Source organism: Heterodontus francisci, chromosome 35 (assembly GCF_036365525.1).
Source record: "Heterodontus francisci isolate sHetFra1 chromosome 35, sHetFra1.hap1, whole genome shotgun sequence".
Classification (NCBI taxonomy): Eukaryota; Metazoa; Chordata; class Chondrichthyes; order Heterodontiformes; family Heterodontidae; genus Heterodontus; species Heterodontus francisci.
The window spans coordinates 49,576,581-49,591,352 of record NC_090405.1 but is presented as its reverse complement, the minus strand read 5'-3'; positions in this window follow the sequence as shown (position 1 = coordinate 49,591,352).

The window sequence follows — 14,772 nt, the reverse complement described above, 5'->3', positions numbered from 1 at the left end:
AAGCTGAGCTGAAGGCAATCTGATATTTATGGGATTTTTGATTTTTTTTTTCCAGGCGAGAGCAACCTCCAGGTTTCATTTCCCCATTTTAATTTCTATGTCAGGGAGCCAGTGCTTTGGAGACCCAGAGTTCAAACACATTACCAGCTCCTTCAATTTAGTCTAATTAAAACTAGCAACCATAACCCAATACCACATTCTGAGACCCACATTTCTGTGGGTCGACAATGACAGTTTAATTTAGGCTAGCTGGTTACATTATGGAGTGCACCTCACAGAAAAGAACTGTGTATTGTCTGTACTCCAGTGCTGCAGTGAACTACTTAAAAAAGACTTCATTTATTTAACACCTTTCACAACCTCAGGACATCCCAAAGCACTTTACAGCCAATGAAGTATTTCAAATTTTAGTGACTGTTATAATGTGAGAAATGAGGCAGCAATTTTGCACACAGCATGGTGCCACAAACAGCAATGGGATTATGACAAGACCATCTGTTTTAGTGATGTTGATTGAGGGATAAATGTACACCAGGTTAACTCCCCTGCTCTTCTTTAGAACAGTGCTGTGGGATTTTATGTACACCTGAACGGGCAGACAGGGCTCAGTTTAATATCTCATCCAAAAGACGGCACCGACAGTGCAGCTCTCCTTCAACAATGCCCCTCTTGATCAGTGCAGCAGTCCCTGCACCACACTGGGGTGTCAGCTGAGATTTTGGTATTCAAATGAGTCTTGAACCCACAACACTCTGGATTAAGGCAAAGATGCTACCCACTGAGTGACCCTTCTCTAAATCTTTTGCCAAGCTTTTGGTCACCTGTCCCAACACCTCCCTATCTAGTCAAGTGTCAAATTTTGGTCAATAACTATTTCGGTGAAGCACTTTGGGTCATTTTTATTATGTTGAAAAGTACAAGACCCTTTTGTTTTGGAGATTGGTTACATTCACTGTATTACTACCAATTAGTACTGAATTATAAGTCAAAAAATACAACACCTGAACCAAATACGGATGAAGTCCGGACACACATTTCCTGATAAGCTGTGATGCTAGGGCAGCAATTTCCCATTTTTTCTGGGTATAAACAACAAGCAGGTTCTAATGAATCATTTTTCCAGGACTGGCTTTGCATGCTTGTTTAAAAACAAATCAAAGTAAATGTTAAATGCCAACTATACTTAGCTTGTTCTGTACTCTCAGAGCCTGCAGCACTTAGCAGGATTAAAGGATCCAATTACAAGTTTTAAAATTGCTGTACAGTACAATACGCATCCAGCAACAAACTTCCAGCACAGGACATTTACACCAATAGAATGAGATGCAATATAATTCTTGAACCTTCCCATGGCTCAGCAAATGTATCCACTGAGTAACAGATATACAGAAAAGTAAACCCCCTGGATCGTGCTGACTGAGTTAGCTGAACTTAGCGAGGTAGTAGCTTGGACGCTACAATGGCCTCAGTGTTCTTATTCGTAAAGGAGAAGAACCAACCAGAGCTTCCACATCTCATCATTAACAAGTGATCATCACTGGATAGTGCAAGCATGTGGACATTTGATCAAGAAAAGATCACAAATGACTCTGATGCCTCCCCTCCTCAATCTACTGGCATGGAGAATGGACACTTGGGTGAGATTTAGGGAATATACACTTGGAACTAGACCACAGCAGTGTATCAAATGTTTAAAACAAAATCATAAAAACTAAACTGGATATTCATGCTCCTCGAAGACTCGAGGGAGAAAACACAACGCATAACACAATAGAGAGATGTCACTGCACAGGTCAGAATATTTTGGGAGTATACAGACGCGAGATTTAAACAACATTCCTACAATTTATATTGATAAACAAGCTTGTACTCCAGGCTCACACTAATCCTTAACTTTAACCAAACGCAGACTTCAAAAGTGGCACAGACCTCTTCGAAATACAGCTGTAACTTTTGAGTGCTAGAAATGCAAGAGTGTAAGGATTTACAGAACTTTAATTGCGTTTTTGCCACTGGATTCAGGAGGCTATTTGAGTCAATACTATGGGATTTTGGATTCAGACAACAAAATATATGAATTTATAATACAATAGCTTTTTGGATGCTGCTGCGGTCAAGTGAGGAGGGGTCGAAGGGCTTTCCTCTTTTCCCTCTCCTTGTTTGACCACAACAGGTTTAATTCTTTCTTAAAGTGGATGTATTGGCCAGTTCAGTAGGTGTTTGATTACTTACTTGCCAGTGCAAAGAGTTGTCCAGGACAGAGTGTTGCAGATTGGCACATTCCAAGGTCCAAGACTACGTGCTGAGAGACGCACTAAAGCTTGAGGCAGCTGCCACAGAGGCTCAAAATGGGGAAAGGCCACTGTGTAAGGTGCTCCCCCCATAGCGAACCGAGGGGCTGGAACCTGTGTGAAACACCTCGGGCATATAAAATAGAATTGCAAGAATTGTGAGGCACATCATGTTTCTGTATTGAAGGAATCTGATCGCTATTGTACTTTCTGAAATGTGAAATTTGAACTGTTTTGAACTGTATTGCATTTTTGCTAATTTTTATGAATAAAGTATATTTTTGGGAAAAAATTACATATTTGCTATGATCATAAGAACCAATCGGACAAATTTACTTGAGTTTAACAAAGAAAGAGGTTAACTTTATTGTACTTAAACGAAACTAATGAAAATAATACACGATGCACCAACTTTCACTCACACACAAATAGGTTACCGAGTGGGGAAAGGGAGATTGATTGAGTTAGAGTCCATATAAAAAAAGGGGCATAGACTCTGTGGGGTTTGGTGATTCAGCAGGTTTCTAGCTGAATTCAGTGGGTCTGAGGCTTTTAGTTAAAAGAGATAGATGATTGGCTCGGTGGGTCTCGGAGACAGCGACGCAGATGATTTCCTCCAACGGGATTCTGATTGAAGCCGGTGTATGCAAAGGTGGTCAGTCATTAGGCAGAGTTCAAAGCTTGTAAGCTAAAATGGAGAGAGAGGGAGCGCACAAGAGAGCCCCGCACTTTGGGTGTTCTCATCAGAGTCCAGTTATTTCTCTTCTCTCTGCTGCAGAAAGACACAAGCTTAAAACCACAGATGGGGAGGGTCACACGACAGTCACTCAGTGATTCAAACATAGCAGCAGTGTTTCTCTTCTTGCTAAAAGGAACAGGTAGTTCCCTTAAACTTCCTGGGTCTTGGTTCTTGCTGGGAAATCAGCATACATTTTGTCTCCCTCCTCACAGTCCTTGCAATGTAGGATACAGTACTGCAAATTAGGTGGTCATCCTGAGCTCCTAGCAAAGTCATTTTTTTTATCTGTTCTTTTTAAATTTCCTCAAAAAAATAAATTCAGATTTTCAGTCAATGGATTTAAAGAAAATTTTCAACAAAGCACATTGGTATGACAATACCCAAAGCATTAAAAGTTCTTTCCATTTAAGTGTAGCTAACCACCTACACAAATAATTAATTTTGCCAGAAAACACACTTAAAAAGGTTTAATTTACCCATTTTGTGCATTTCTATTGAAAATCATTGCAATCTGAAATGAGGGGATATAAGATTCCCAGAGCCCTGTAAAGGTCATACTCATTTACTTAAATAAAACTTGTTCTGCAACACTGGCAGAAACACTAAAACTGGATGGCTGCACTACAGAAAAAAAAAGTTCAATTTTGGAACAACACAAACCGATTAATGACACAGTAATCCAGTTCAGAATGCGGCTCGCTCATGGAGTTTGACAAATGCACAATTATTATTTTACAAACAATGTTAAAATGTGGAGCTGTCTAATTGTTATTTAATATTAAGGCTAACTCAAGAACACAAAAAGCATCTGCTATGAAAGGATAAGTCATACAAACATAGAAAATAGGAGGAGTAGGCCATTCGGCCCTTTGGGCCTGCTCCACAATTCAAAATAAACCCTGTTCCTGCTTTCTCCCCGTATCCCTTAGGCATTAAGAAATATATCTATCTCTTTCTTGAATATATTTAATGACTTGGCCTCCACGGCCTTCTGCAGTAGAGAATTCTACAGGTTCACCACCCTCTTGAATGAAGAGATTTCTCCTCATCTCTGTTCTAAATGGTACCCCGTATCCTGAGACTGTGACCCCTGGTTCTGGACTCCCCAGCCATCGGGAACATCCTCCCTGCATCTAGCCTGTCTAGTCCTGTTAGAATTTTATAGTCCTTAAAATAGTGTTAAGTAAAAGTGTGAAGATTATTCTACATGACGGACAAAGTCTATATTGACTCATATGACATTGGCATTCATACATGAGTGGAGCGAATTTTCACTTCATCTACCAGTTGTCAAGCTGCTAATTAATAGAGATGCATGTTCCACAAACCATCCATCAATTTTTTGATTGGTTAACCAAAGTTTTACCCTCAAATGAAACACACAAATCTGTCCAGATTTACATAAAATTTAAGACCCATTAGTAGAATTGTACGACACATCTACAAACATCCATCCAGTGAAATGTGTTTAATTTCCAAAGAATGTAAAGAAATGGTAACGTCATAAACTGGTGAATGACAATGTTGAGACTATTTTAGTTAAAATATTCACAAGTGCAGGATGGGTTTGTCATATCAGGAGTAAGGATCATTAACTTCCTTGGTCTCATTAACTTGGTAAAGCAGATTCAAAGACAGAATCTGCTTGGCAAGTTATTTCTATCACATTTTTTTTTAAATTTCCATTAAACGAAAAGAAATTTCATAGCATGGTTCCTGCTCCAAAATTGCACGTGGACACGGACTACAAGGCAGCAGAAGCAGCATGTAACAGACAGAGCTAATCGATCCCACAACCAACGGATCAGATCAAAGTCTGCAATCCTGCCACATCCAGTCATGAATGGTGGTGGACAATTAAACAACTAACCAGAGGAGGCAGCTCCACAATGATGGGGGAACCCAGCACATCAGTGCAAAAGACAAGGCTGAAGCATTTGTAACCATCTTCAACCAGAAGTGCGGCGTGGATGATCCATCTCGGCCTCCTGCTAAGTCTCCAGCATTACAGCTGCCAGACTTCAACCAATTCAATTCACTCCACATGATAACAAGAAACAACTAAAGCCACTGGATGCAGCAAATGCTATGGATCCTGACAACATCCCAGCAGTAGTACTGAAGACTTGTGTTCCAGAACTATCCGCGTCCCTGGCAAAGATGTTCCAGTGCAACTACAATAATGGAATCTACCCAACAACGTGGAAAATTGCCCAGGTATGTCCTGTCCACAAAAAGCTGGATAAATCCAAACCAGCTAATTACTCTCAATCATCAAAGTGATGGAAGGTGTCATCGACAGTGCTATCAAGTGGCAGTTACACAGCAATAACCTGCTCTGGACTAGTAATCTAGAGAGCCAGGTGAATACTCTGGGGACATGGGCTCAAATCCCACCATGGCATGGTGGAATTTAAGTTCAATTAATTAATAAAAGTAATAAACAAAAATCTGGAATTGAAAGCCAGTCTCAATAATGGTGACCATGAAACTACCATCAACTGTCATAAAAACCCAACTGGTTCACTGATGTCCTTTAGGGAAGGAAATCAGTCATCCTTACCCGGTCTGGCCAACATATCACTCCAGACCTACAGCAATGTAGTTGATTCTTAACTGCCCTCTGAAGCAGCCGAGCAAGCCACTCAGCTGTACAAAACTGCTACACAATTCTCAGTTTGGGTTCCGTCAGGGCCACTCAGCTCCAGATCTCATTACAGCCTTGGTCCAAACGTGGACAAAAGAGCTGAATTCAAGAGGTGAGGTGACAGTGACTGCCCTCGACATCAAGGCAGCATTTGACGGAGTGTGGCATCAAGGAGCCCGAGCAAAATTAAAGTCAATGGGAATCGGGAGGAAAACTCTCCACTGGCTGGAGTCATACCTGGTACAAAGGAAGATGGTTGTGCTTGTTGGAGGTCAATCATCTCAGTCCCAGGACAATCCTAGGCCCAACCATCTGCAGCTGCTTCAACAATGACCTTCCCTCCATCATAAGGTCAGAAGTGGGGATGTTTGCTGACGATTGCACATTGCTCAGTACCATTCGCAACTCCTCAGAAACTGCGGGAGTCCATGTCGACATGCAAGACCTAGACAACATCCAGGCTTAGGCTAATAAGTAATATTCATGCCACACAAGTCTCAGGCAATGACCATCTCCAACAAGAAAGAATCTAACCATCTCCCCTTGACATTCAACAGCATTACCATCGCTATCAACATCCTAGGGGTTACCATTGACCAGAAACTGAACTGGAGTAGCCATATAAATACCGTGGCTACAACAGCAGGTCAGAGGCTAGGATTCCTGAGGCGGGTAACTCACCTCCCGACTTCCCAAAGCCTGTCCACCATCTACAAGGCACAAGTCAGGAGTGTGATGGAATACTCTCCACTTGCCTGGATGGGTGCAGCTCCAACTACACTCAAAAAGCTCAACACCATCCAGGACAAAGCAGTCCGCTTGATTGGCACCCCATCCACAAACATTCAATCCCTCCACCACCGACGCACAGTGGAAGCAGCGTGTACCATCTACAAGATGCACTGCAGCAATGCACCAAGATTCCTTAGACAGCACCTTCCAAACCCGCGACCTCTACCAACTGGAAGGACATGGGCAGCAAATACATGGGAACACCACCACCTGCAAGTTCCCCTCCAAGTCACACACCATCCTGACTTGGAACTATATCGCCGTTCCTTCACTGTCGCTGGGTCAAAATCCTGGAACTCCCTTCCTAACAGCACTGTGGGTGTACCTACCCCAAATGGACTGCAGCGGTTCAAGAAGGCAGCTCACCACCACCTTCTCAAGGACAATTAGGGATGGGCAATAAATGCTGGCCTGGCCAGCGTCGCACACATCCCATGAATGAATAAAAAAAAAGTGGGAGCTGTGTTTACCATATACAAGATGCACTGCAGCAACTCACCACGCCTCCTTCGGAAGCACCTTCCAAACCTGCGACCTCTACCACCTAGAAGGACAAGGGTAGCAGAGGCATGGAAACACCAACACCTGCAAGTTAACCAAGTTACATCATCCTGACTTGGATCTGTATCGCCATTGCTTCACTATCACCTGGTCAAAATCCTGGAACTCCCTCCCTAACAACACTGTGGTTGTACCTACACAGTATGTACCTACACTGCAGCGGTTCAAAAAAGGCAGCTCACCACCATCTTACGAACATACGAATTAGGAGCAGGAGTAGGCCACACGACCCCTCAAGCCTGCTTCGCCATTCAATAAGTTCATGGCTGAATTGTTACTCCACATTTCCACCTACCCCGATAACCTTCCACCCCCTTTCTTATCAAGAATCTATCTACATCTGCCTTAAAAAAGACTCTGCTTCCGCAGCCTTTTGAGGAAAAGAATTCCAAAGACTCACGACCCTCAGAGAGATAAAAATTCTCATCTGTCTTAAATGGGCGACCCCTTCTTTTTAGACAATGACCCCTAGTTTGAGATTCTCCCACAAGGGGAAACATCCTTTCTGCATCCACCCTGTCAAGACCCCTCAGGATCTTACATGTTTCAATCAAGTCGCCTCTTACTCTTCTAAATTCCAGCAGATACATGCCTAGCCTGTCCAACCTTTCCTCATAAGACAACCCACCCATTCCAGGTATTAGTCTAGTAAACCTTCTCTGAACTGCTTCCAAAGCATTTACATCCTTCCTTAAATAAAAAGAGACCAGTACTGTACACAGTACTCCAGATGTGGTCTCACCAATGCCCTGTATAGCTGAAGCATAACCTCCCTACTTTCGTACTCCATTCCCCACCCGATAAACGATAACATTCTATTAGCTTTCCTAATTACGCACTGTACCTGCATACTAACCTTTTGCAATTCATGTACTAGGACGCCCAGATCCCTCCGCATCCTCTCACCATTTAGATAATATGCTTTTTTATTCTTCCTGTCAAAGTGGACAATTTTACACTTTCCCACATTATACTCCATTTGCTAGGTCTTTGCCCACTCACTTAACCTATCTATATCCCTTTGTAGCCCCCTTATGTCCTCTTCACAAGTTACTTTCCTACCTATCTTTGTGTCATCAGCAAATTTAGCAACCATACCTTCGGTCCCTTCATCTAAGTAATTTATATAAATTGTAAAAAGTTGAGGCCCCAGCACAGATCCCTGTGGCACACCACTCGTTCCAACTTGCCGACCAGAAAATGCCCCATTTATGCCTACTCTCGGTTTCCTGTTAGCTAACCAATCTTCTATCCATGCCAATGTTACCCCCTACATCATGAGCTTTTACTTTCTGCAATACTCTTTGATGTGGCACCTTATCAAATGCCTTCTGGAGATCCAAGTACAATAGATCCACCGGTTCCACTTTATGCACAGCACATGTAAATCGCTCAAAAGAACTCCAATAAATTAAACATGATTTCCCTTTCACAAAACCATGTTGACTCTGCCTGATTACCTTGAATTTTTCAAAATGCCCTGCTATAACATCGTTAATAATAGCTTCTAACATTTTCCGTATGACAGATGTTAAGCTAACTGGCCTGTAGTTTCCTGCTTTCTGTCTTCCTCCCTTTTTGAATAAAGGAGTTACATTCGCTATTTCCCAATCTAAAGGAACGTTCGCGAATCTAGGGAATTTTGGAAAATTAAAACTAACGCATCAACTATCTCACTAGCCACTTCCTTTAAGACCCTAGGATGAAGTCCATCAGGACCCAGGGACTTGTCAGCCCGCAGCTCCAACAATTTGTTCAGTACCACTGCCATGGTGATTGTAATTTTCCTGAGTTCCTCCCTCCCATTTCCTGACTTGCGGTTAATACTAGGATGTTACTTCTATCCTCAATGTTTATTTTTATTTATTTAGAGATGCAGCACTGAAACAGGCCCTTTGGCCCACCGAGTCTGTGCTGACCATCAACCACCCATTTATAGTAATCCTACATTAATCCCAATACCCTCTCACATCCCCACCTTCCCTCAATTCCTCTACCACATACCTATACTAGGGACAATTTATAATGGCCAATTTACTTATCAACCTGCAAGTCTTTGGCTGTGGGAGGAAACCCACAAGGTCACAGGGAGAACTTGCAAACTCCGCACAGGCAGTACCCAGAATCGAACCCAGGTCACTGGAGCTGTGAGGTGGCGGTGCTAGCCACTGCGCCACTAATAGTGAAGACCGATGCAAAATATCTGTTCAATTCATCTGCCAGCTCCTTATTAACCATTATTAATTCCCCAGACTCACTTTTTATAGCACCAACGCTCACTTTGTTAACGCTTTTTTTAAAAAATATTTATAGAAACTCTTACTATGTCTTTATATTTCTAGCTAGCTTTCTCGTATAGTCTAATTTTACGTTCCTGATCAATCTTTTAGTCATTCTTTGCTGTTTTTTATATTCTGTCCAATCGTCTGACCTGCCTCCCATCTTTGTGCAATTATAGGCTTTTTCTTTAAGTTTGATACTATCTTTAACTGTTTTAGTTAACCACGGATGACAGGTCCCACCCTTGGAATTTTTCTTTCTCGTTGTATGTATTCTGTATATTCTGAAATGTCCCCTTAAATGTCTGCCACTGCCTCTCTATTGACCTAACCCTTAACCTGATTTGCCAGTTCACTTTCAAGCCATCACAGTTGTCCTTATTCAAGTTTAAAATACTAGTCTTAGAACCACTCTTCTCTCCCTCAAACTGAACGTAAAATTCAATCATATTATGATCACTGCTACCTAGGGGTGATTAACTATGAGGTCATTAATTAATCCTATCTCGTTGCACAATACCAGGTCTAGTATAGCCTGCTCTCTGGTCGGCTCCAGAAAATTGTTCCAAGAGATTATCCCGAAAACATTCCATGTACTCCTCATCTAGGCTATCTCTGCCCATCTGATTTTTCCAGTCTATATGTAGGTTAAAATCCCCCATAATTATCGCTGTACCTTTCTGGCAAGCTGCCATTATTTCTTCTTTTATACCTTGTCCCACAGTGTGGTTAATGTTAGGTGGCCCGTACACCACTGACACAAGTGACTTCTTGCCTTTATGATTTCTCATCTCTACTCAAATTGCTTCTACATCCTGGTCTCCTGAACTTAGATCATCCCTCTCTGTTGCGCTAATAGCATCATTAATTAACAGAGTTACCCCTCCGCCTTTTCCTAGCTTCCTGTCCTTCCTAAATGCCATGTGTCCTTCAATATTCAGGTCCCAATCTATGTGGTCTATTTGTTTCTATTTGCACTCTCAATTCATCGGTTTTGTTTCAAATGCTACCTGCATTCAGATACAGCGCTTTTAGTTGTGTCCTTTTATTACTTTTGTAACCTCAGCCTTATCTGTTGATTTACTCAGATTTGTACGCTCTGTCCCTTCCTGTCACAGTCATTTCCAATATTATCATTTCCAATGTTAATACCTTTCTCTCTTGCCTTGTTTCTACTCCTTGATTTAACATATCTTCCCAAATTTGATGCCTTGCCTTCTTCTCAAGTGCAATTAGGGATGGGCAGCAAATGCTGGCTTTGCCAGCGACACCCACATCCCATGAAATAACAAAAACTTGACATGCACGGTCTCATATCGTTAGTAGATGTTAGTCTAAAGCCTTGCTGATCAGTAGGACTTAGTAACACTGGCCATTTGTAAGATGTAATGGCAGGGAGGATTAAGCTGTTTGTTGCTGATCTCAAACAGTTAGCTTCAAGCAAATCATGACAACACCCCCACCCCAAAAGGAAATATTTGCTTTAAGCGCTAGAAACCACTTGATCAGAGGTCTCCTGTCTAATAAAGAGAGGAAACAATCCTTATGGTTCTTCTCTCCTTGAGGAATTAATTCTTTTTTTTTTAATGTTTTTCCACTGTTGTACCACACATAATTTAACACCTGGAATATCAGCAAGCTTTTTAACTGATGTCAATCTGCATGCATTTCCAGCAGCGATCACTGAATAGCAATCAGGAATGGGCACCAAGCTGAATTTACACTCTTAAGTGGGGAAGCGAAGGCAAAATTACCCCACTCACCATTGACCAATTCAAAACCCAATGCAGCCATATGACAGAACTTTCAAATTTAATAGAATGACCCAGTAAAGATGCACCTAGCATCAGTAACCTTGAGTCAAGATAACAAAAGAAACTAAGAATTGAAAGTATTTAATATTTTTTCCATCAACTCAAAGTTTCCCCATGGTTCTGTTCTCTTTCCACATCAGCAAAAGAGTTGGATAAGTGGAGGAGATTACTGATTTCATTCTGCATTTGTCAAATTGTAGGTCTCGAATGAGCACAATCTTCACTCCTCAGGTGCACAATTGCAGAATCACTATATCTTGTTCTCTATGCATTTCATTATAAGTCACCTGAAGACAACTTCAACATTACTCAGTCACTATCCACCAACCTTGTTCCACTTCAGTACCATTAACCTGTACATGGGTACGACTTACTCTACAAATATTTCCTGCTTTTAAATAATTAAACCTTTAAAATAATCACTTCCAGTTAAAGAGCACCCATGTCCTAATTATAACATATTCTCATTTTCACTGGCACAATAGTAGTCAGTAAAATGGCTTGGGAGTCACTTGAAACTTTACTCTCCCTCACCTGTGGCTTACTTTCTGCTCAATACATTTCCAGGTTACCATTCACAGCCTTACAGGCTTTGGAAACCGTCCCTCATCCTGCTCAAAGTCTGCAGCCTTTAACATGATCAATCACACCATTTTCCTCTAATGTCTCTCCACCATCAGTTTTGTGGGACTGCACTCCCCTGGATCTATTCTCATCTAATCATAGCCAAAGAATCATCTGCAATGGCTTCACTTTCTGCTCCAGCACATTTACCATTCATGTCCCCTAAGGATCTATCCTTAACCTCTTCCTATTTCTCATCTGTGTTGCCCCTCGACGTTATCCAAAAATGTTTTTGCATGTGTACTAATGACACCCGCTCTACCTCACCACCACTCCATTGTCTCCAAAATGTCAGACTGCATCCAATACTGGATGAGCAGGAATTTCCTCCAATTAAATATTGGGAAGCCTTCAGTCCCGCCAAAAACTCTGCTCCCGAGACACTAACTCCATTCCTCTCTCTCGCAACTCTGAAGCCAAACCAGACTGTTCAAAACCTGCGTGCCTAATATGACCCAGAGAGGAGCTCCCGATCACATATCCGTGCCATCACTAAGATGGCCTATTTCCCCCTCCAAAAAATCCCCCTACACCATCCCTGCTTCACTTGATCTGCTGCTGAAAAGCTCATCCATGCCTTTGCTAACTCTAGATTTGACTATTTTAACATAACCCTGGCTGGTGCCACATTCTATCTTCCATAAACTTGAAGTCATACAAAACTCTGCTGCCCATTCAGTGGCTCCCAGTTAGGCAAAGCCATGATTTTAAAATTCTCACCAGTATTTTCAAATCCTTCCATGGCCTCACCTGTCCTTATCCCCAAATCTCCTCCAGCCCACAATCCTAAGAGATATCTCTGCTCCTCCAATTCTGGCCTCTTGCACATCCCCGATTTTAATCGTCCCGCTATTCATTTTTTTTTTTAATTATTCGTTCTTGGGATGTGAGCATCACTGGCTGGGCTAGCATTTATTGCCCATCCCTAATTGGCCTCGAGAAGGTGGTGGCTAGCCACCTTCTTGAACCACTGCAGTCCACGTAGCGTAGGTACACCCAGTGCTGTTAGGAAGGGAGTTCCACGATTTTGACCAGGTGACAATGAAGGAACGGCAATATGGTTCCAAGTCAGGATAGTGTGTGGTTTGGAGGGGAACTTGCAGGTGGTGGTGTTCCCATGCATATGCTGCCCTGGTCCTTCTAGGTGGTAGAGGTTGTGGGTTTGGAAGGTGCTGTCTAAGGAGCCTTGGTGAGTCGCAGCAGTGCATCTTGTAACACTGCTGCCACTGTGCACCAGTGGTGGAGGGAGTGGATGTTCAAGATGGTGGATGGGTGCCGATCAAGTGGGCTGCTTTGTCCTGGATGATGTCAAGCTTCTTGAGTGTTGTTGGAGCTGTACTCATCCAGGCAAGTGAAGAGTATTCCATCACTTGTGCTTTCTAGATGGTGGACAGGCTTTGGGGAGTCAGAAGGCGAGTTACTTGCCACAGAATTCCCAGCCTCTGACTAGCTCATATAAAACAGCATTTATGTGGCTGGTCCAGTTCAGTTTCTGGTCAATGGCAACCCTCAGGATATTGATGCTAGGGGATTCAGCAATGGCAATGCTGTTGAATGACAAGGGGAGATGGTTAGATTCTCTCTTGTTGGAAATGGCCATTGCCTGGCATTTGTGTGGCACGAATGTTACTTTGCTACTTATCAGCCAAAGGCTGAATGTTGTCCAGGTCTTGTTTATGTCGACACGGGCTGCTTCAGTATTGAGGAGTTACGAATGGTACTGAGCAATCTGCAATCATCAGCAAACATCCCCACTTCGAACCATATGATGGAGGAAAGGTCACTGAAGAAGCAGCTGCAGATGATTGGGCCTACAGCACTACCCTGAGGAACTCCTTTAGTTTTTTTTTATTCTTTCATGGGATGTAAGCATTGCTGGCAGGCCAGCATTTGTTGCCCATCCCCAATTGCCCTTGAATTGAGTGGCTTGCTAGGCTATTTCAGAGCGGAGTTAAGAGTCAACCACATTGCTGTGTCTGGAGTCACATGTAGGCCAGACCAGGTAAGCATGGCACATTTCCTTCCCTAAAGCACATCAGTGAACCAGATGGGTTTTTACGACAATCAATGATCAATTCACGGCATCATTACTGAGACTAGCTTTCAATTCCAGAATTTTTATTTATTAATTAATTGAAATTAAGTTCCACCAGCTGCCATGGTGGGATTTGAATCCATGTCCCCAGGACAAACGTTTGGTCATCTGCCTGAATATCTCATTGTGTGGCTTGCAGTCTTTTTTTTTTAATTCCCCTGTGAATCTACTTCAGACATTACATTAAAGGCATTATACAAATACAAGTTGTTGAAGAAATTTAAAAATAATTTGTATAGTGTTTTATCGCATCTCCCAGAAATATTGCAAATTGCTTCACATGCAATAAATTACTTTGAAGTGCAGTCACTGCTTTATTTAGGTGTATTTACAGCCATTTTTCACACAGCTAAGTCATACAAAAACAACTGTAAAGGACTGACTAGTCAAAACAGGAGACAGTGGATATGCACTGCAAGTCTATCAGTGTCTGGCAGGTCTACTGTGTATTTCCAGCATACTCTGTTTCTGTTTCAGACTTTCAATAGTTACAGTTTTGATTTTACTTGCATTGTTTTTGATTGTGTTGGAGAAGTGGAGGTGGGGTTGGATATCGGTCAGACAATCACAAGCACTTCCTATCCTTATTAACTTCCACTAAACCACCAAAGAACAGTGTGACTGATAATTTAACATTGCTTCATAACTGCAAGGAACTGCCAGTCTAAATTAGGTCTTCAAGTTCCGCAGTGAGGCTTAAACTCAAAACCTTTTAAAGGTGCTGTTCGTTCCCTCTCTTTTGCTCTCCAGCACATTTTGGAGCAGTGTTATCCTAGCATCCACAGGAACACAGCATCCACTACCTTTTTGGGGAGCAAGTCTACTGAAAATTTTAAGCCCAAGATCGACAGGTCTTTGTTAGGTAAGAGTATCAAGGGCAATGGAGCAAAGGCTGATAAATGGAGTAGAGGTACAGATGAGCCATGATCT